Source organism: Telmatherina bonti, assembly GCF_933228915.1.
Source record: "Telmatherina bonti genome assembly, chromosome: 11".
NCBI classification, from domain to species: domain Eukaryota; kingdom Metazoa; phylum Chordata; class Actinopteri; order Atheriniformes; family Telmatherinidae; genus Telmatherina; species Telmatherina bonti.
In genome coordinates this window covers 3,572,584-3,579,212 of record NC_136629.1, presented here as the reverse complement: position 1 = coordinate 3,579,212, position 6,629 = coordinate 3,572,584, and positions in this window count along the sequence as shown.

The following is a 6,629-nucleotide window of genomic DNA, read 5'->3' as shown; positions in this document are numbered from 1 at the left end:
AGAAAGGAAGAAGAGTCCATTTATCCAGGTGTGCTGAGGATACATCCAGGATTTTATACAGTTTTAGAATTCAGGGCTTAAAGGTCCTGCTCTGGAATCTGGTCTTTGTGTGCTGTGGATACAAAGGGACCTCCTGGGGTGATGGACAACAGGCTCTTACCAGGGTCCAACTTCAAAAGGGTGCCACAGTCTGTCTGTGTAGACATTTCCTACCAGGAACAAGATAAAACCAGCAGGGTTCCTGGTTTAAAGTGGAGGTCTGTCTACAGGATTAAGATGGGTCTGATTTTTAGGGCTTTCATTGAGCTCTGTTTTGGAGATGTGTGGATGGACTTCCTTTTGAAGTAGAAAGTCATGAGTTCTTATCTGATTCGGGGGTTAATTCAGCCTTGGGAGATTGCTACACACCTTTCAGGACCCATTCCAGTCTGCATATCGTAATGGACTTGGGGTTGAAGATGCCATCATATACCTGCTCCAGAGAGCACACTCTCATCTGGACCATTCAGGCAGCACTCTGAGGGTCATGTTCTTTCATTTCTCAGTGCTTTTAATACCATTCAGCCTGCTTTGTTATGTGAGAAGCTCCATAAATTCCAGGTGGATACCTCCACAACCACCTGGATCTATGACTACCTCACAAACAGACCCCAGTTTGTGAGACTGAAAGGTTGTGTGTCTGAGATGGAGGTCAGCAGCACTGGTGCACCACAAGGAACTGTACTCTGGCCATTCCTCTTCACTCTGTACACCTCAGACTTCCAGTACAACTCTGAGTCCTGTCATCTGCAGAAATACTCTGATGACTCTGCAGTTGTGGGGTGTATCAGGGATGGACAAGAAGCAGAGTACAGAGAACTGGTCAGTCAGTTTGTTAAATGGTGCGGTGACAATCATCTCATATTAAATAGCAGCAAAACAAAAGAGATGATTGTTGACTTCAGGAGGAAGAAGAATAAACAAAGCACTGTTTCCATCCTGGGAGAGGAGGTGGAGGTGGTGGAGGAATACAAGTATATTGGAGTTCAGCTGGACAACAAACTGGACTGGAAATGCAACACTGACTACATCTACAAGAAAGGTCAGAGCAGACTGTACTTCTTAAGGAAGCTGAGATGGTTTAACGTCTGCACCAAGATGTTGCATATCTTCTAGAAGTCTGTTGTGGCGCAGGTAAGTGAGAGAGGCGCAGGTAAGTGATGTGGCAGTGACGTAAATTTTGCGAGACGGCAGATTTAGTCAAGGCGCGTGAAAACAAATATTCATTCTACATCATATTCTTGCCAATATAATCTTAAAACTGTTTCTGGAAGCAAATAATTAAAAAGTCTTATTCAAGGTAAAGTCTGGAGCAAAGCGAGGAGGATCTCACCAGCTTGTCGGAGTTTATTGACGAGTGTTTCAACCGCATCGTCATGGGCAAGACAAGCCAAACATCGACTCCGTCTGCGCCCAGATCCGCTTCAACCTCCAAGAGAAGCCGGAAAGAAGACTCGCCCGGAGCGACGTCCTCTAACGGGGACGACACCTCGGACATCCTGATGTCCATTGACAAAAATCTCGCCAGCTTCGACGCTCGTCTGGGCCTGTTGGAAGTTCTCCACCGGGAGTTTCAGTCGCTGCGGGAGTCGCTGGAATTCAGCCAAAAGCAGGTGGAGTCTCTGGCCGCAGAGAACGCCAGCCTCAGGGAGACGGTGACTTCTCTCAACGAGGGGATGACCCGACTCACAGAGGAAAATAAAAAAATAAAGGAAACTGTGATCGATCTCCAGGCGCGCAGCATGAGGGACAACCTGGTCTTCGCAACAAGAAGAGGATCCAGAGCAAACAATCAGATCCTTTATCCAAACCAAGCTGAAGCTACCCGAAGACGCGGTGAGGAACATCTCATTTCACCGAGTTCATCGCTTAGGTGGGAAAAGACTGGACAGCCGCAGACCCAGACCGATTGTAGCCAAGTTCGTGAGCTACAAGCAGAAAGAGCAGGTGAGGGATCGAGGTCCGGAACTCCGCGGGACCGATTTTAGTGTAAATAATCAGTTTCCCAAAGAGATTCTGGAGAGACGCAGGGTCCTGTTTCCCATCCGGAAGAAGCTCAGAGACGAAGGATCCCGTGCAGTCATCGCGGTGGACAAATTGTTCGTCAATGGACAGCTTTACCGTGACAAAAATACCACCCCCTGGCTCTACTAACCTCAGGTAATATCTATCACTCATACAGCTAATTATTGTTAAATTTACATGTTAATCTGCTATAAGCACATTAATTATGGTCATCCAGAACTGTACATTTACTGCCAGTCTTTGTAAATTTGCTGTTGTTGTTGCTTTCGTTTTGTTCTGTTTTTGTTTTTTGGCCTTTTTTTTCCTTTCCTCCCCCCCCCCCCCCCCCCCCCTTTAGGGCTTTTGTTTTTGCTCTTTTGTTTGTGCTATTTCTTTTTATGTGTAGTTGTAGTTGTTTGCTTTTCTCACTCCTTTCCTTTCTAGCTGCTCTTTCATTCTATTATGCCATACCAACAATAATAGGTAGGGTACGCACGTACATCCACATGACACAGACACAAAATGTCATGCACATAACACACCTACAACACAGAGCACGTTTAATCACATCAACACTCACCCCCAACTCTCACACACACTCTAAGCATGTGGACAGACATATAGGAACATTGTACACACAGATGAATTTATATACACACACAATCTACACACAGCATGCATGCATTAATGTGGGCTTGCACACACACAAACACACACATACTTTTATAGAAACACTTCAGTAGCTTGAGCATGACCACCCTGAGGTTTGTTACGTGGAATATACGGGGAGCTGGTTCCAGGGAGAAGAGGTTGAAGGTGTTTAGCAGATTGAATGATCTACAGGCAGACATTGTCCTGCTACAGGAGACTCATTTATTAAAAACAACAGCTAACGTACTCTCTACAGCACAGTTCCCTCACGTGTACTCGGCCTGCTTCAACTCAAGACAAAGAGGAGTAGCCATTCTGATAAACAGGAAAATTCATTTTACTGCTAATAATATAATTTTAGACCCAGGTGGAAGATTCATAATAATGACATTATCTATCCTAAACATGAAGTTATGCAATGCAAATATTTATGGCCCAAACACTGATGACCCCTCCTTTTTTCATTCCTTCTTCTCCTTACTATATGATCACCTTGATAACACACTTATCATTGGGGGCGACCTCAACATGACCTTAAACTCTGGGATGGACAAGGGGGGCGGAGCAGGGAAACATAGGGTCTGGCAGTCAGCAAGAGTTGTTAAACAATATATGGAGGATTTTGGTCTTTGTGATGTCTGGCGCTCACAACACCTCGCTGCTAGAGAGTACACTTACTTTTCATCTGTCCACCACTCATACTCCAGAATAGACGACTTCCTCACTAACAGCTCTATGATGAACAGTATCTCAGAAACTAAAATCCATTCCATCACTATCAGTGATCACGCACCAGTATCATTTACCCTAATGAATAAGAAAACTAAACCATCTTATAGCAAATGGAGACTTAATACATCATTACTTAAAGATCCTGATTTTATCAGTTACTTCAAACGGGAGTGGTCTTTGTATATAGAAAACAATGACATACCAGGAACATCAGCTTGTGTTCTTTGGGAGGCAGGAAAAGCAGTCATGAGAGGGAAAATAATTTCATTTTCATCACATAAGAAAAAGAAGGAGAGTTCAAAAATATCTGAACTAGAGCTTAAAATAAAATCACTAGAAGATGCCTACAAGGCTTCTCCAGAAGAGCAAGTGCTGAATCACATAAGAAAGGCTAAACTAGAGCTGAATGAAATAATTAACCAAAAAACCCAGTTTTTGCTACAAAGACTTCGCTTAGAGAATTTTGAACATAGCAACAAATCTGGAAGATTTCTCGCAAATCAATTAAAAGCAAACAAGGAGAAAACAACCATCTCCTCTGTTAAAGATTCAAGAGGAAATATCCTCCATGATCTTGATGGAATAAATGACACATTTAGGGATTTCTATAAAACATTATATTCCTCAGAAACAGATCCATCAGACAACAACACTGAGGAATTTCTCAGCTACCTCAATCTTCCAAAGTTACAACAGGATCAGGAAATGGTTTTGGACGCACCCATTTCAGTAGGGGAACTACATGAAGCTTTAAAACACATGCCCAGCAATAAAGCTCCAGGACCAGACGGTTTTTCAGTTGAATATTATAAAGAATTTTGGTCTATACTAGCACCCACTTTTTATAAAATGGCTTCAGAAATTAAGGAAAAAGGTCGAATATCTCAAAACATGAATTTGGCTAGTATTACAGTAATACTAAAACCAGGAAAAGACCCCAAACTCCCATCTAGTTATCGTCCAATATCACAAATGAACGTAGATCTTAAAATAATCAGTAAAGTGCTTGCTACAAGACTAGAAAAAATAACTCCACTTATCATACATCCTGATCAAACAGGATTTATCAAGGGACGACATTCCACCACTAATACACGCAGACTAATAAATCTAATTGATTATGCCACCATACATAACCTGGAAACTACAATAATCTCTCTAGATGCTGAAAAAGCATTTGACAGGGTGAACTGGAAATTCTTATTTGCAACATTAAGAAAATTCGGGTTTGGCTCATCGTTTATCGACTGTATAAAGATACTGTATAGCAATCCAAATGCATGCGTCAGGACAAATGATCAAACTTCTCACAGCTTCAGATTGCAGAGAGGCACCAGACAAGGCTGTCCACTCTCCCCCTCACTTTTTGCAATCTTTATTGAACCCTTAGCAGCTAGCATTAGACAAAACAAAGACATTAAAGGCATTAACTGTAGAAATATGGAGCATAAGACCAGTCTTTATGCTGATGATGTATTACTTTTCCTTCAAAATTCACAATCATCCATCTGTCAGACAATCGCACTCATCAATAAATTCTCATCAATTTCTGAATATTCCATTAATTGGTCTAAAACCACCGTTCTATCCATCAACTGTTCCTTCCATAATACTCCTGACACTGCTTTACAGTCAGGAGATATTAGATACTTGGGAATAAACATCTCACCCAGACTGTCAGACCTTATAAAGCTAAATTATGTCCCCCTACTAAAAACAGTTGAGGACGATCTCACACGGTGGAAATCTTTACCCATATCACTAATGGGAAGAGTTGCCACTATAAAAATGATGATTCTACCTAAAATCAATTATCTGTTTTCAATGATCCCCATTAAACCTCCCTCCACCTGGTTTAAATCGCTGGACTCTCATGTCACTAGATTTCTCTGGAAAGACAAACCACCACGGATTAGTCTAAAAACACTCCAGAAGACTAAAGATAGCGGTGGCTTAGACTTGCCTAATTTCCAAAATTACTTTATAAGCAATAGACTACAATACATCTCTAAATGGCTTAAACCTAGCTATCTAGATGAACCATGGCTTAATATAGAAGAAGCTATGTGTGAGGATATGGCAATTTCAGACCTGCCATTTATCAGCACAGCTGTCAAACGCCAAAAATGCTTTAAAAGCATTAATATCAGCTCCTCACTAATGGCCTGGTGGGAATTTCTTAAACTAACCAAATCCTTGCTTATTCCATGCAAACTTACACCTATTTGGAACAATCCCGACATCCAGCAAAACCGGAAAATGATAAACTTCCCTCAGTGGAAGAATAAAGGAATAAAACTGTTAGAACATTTAATAGAAAATGGGAACTTTCTCCCTTTTGATACAATTACTTCACGATATGAAATCAGCAGCACAAAATTCTTAGAATACCACCAACTTAAATCTATTATAGGTAAGAAATACACCCCTGATCAATTAAACTTGCAGCTACCTATCAGGGCTGCAGAATTCTTAAATCTCAATGCCCCGAAACTGTTATCCAAAATATATAGATTACTATCAAAGCTAGACGATTCCATATGTCTCCCAACTTCTAAATGGGAAGCAGACTTATCCAGTAACTTTGACCAAAATGAATGGTCACAAATCTGTTCAAATACATTTACAATGACTAAGAATTCAAACATGCAACTAATAGAATTTAAAATTCTGCATAGAACTCATTATACAGGACACAGGATGTTCAGGATGGGTCTGTCACAATCCAACATCTGTCCACACTGCACTGGCAACACGACTGAAAGCTACTACCATGCTTTGTGGTCTTGCCCACCTGTCCAGGAATTCTGGTTTCAGGTATGTAAAGATCTGTCAGACTGGTTCAAATGTAACATCCCTACAAACCCCAAACTGGGCCTACTGGGTTACTTGGGTGAAATTAACATAGAATTTAATTCTGCAAACTTAATCCTCACCAGTTTATGTATCGCAAAGAAAACTATCCTTCTAAACTGGAAAAGCAAACAAAGTCTGTGTATCCAGCAGTTCAGAAATCTCTTATTAGATCACATCAGTGTCGAGATGATGTCTGCCTCCTCAAGAGATCAGTCAGCTGAACTTTATTCCCTCTGGTCCCCTGTGATCAGCTCCATCACTTAGTATGGGGGGAGAATGTGACCTTATTGCGCTCGGGGTTGGTGGCCGGTTGGGGTTCTCTGGGGGCTGTGGGTCTGTGGTGGGCT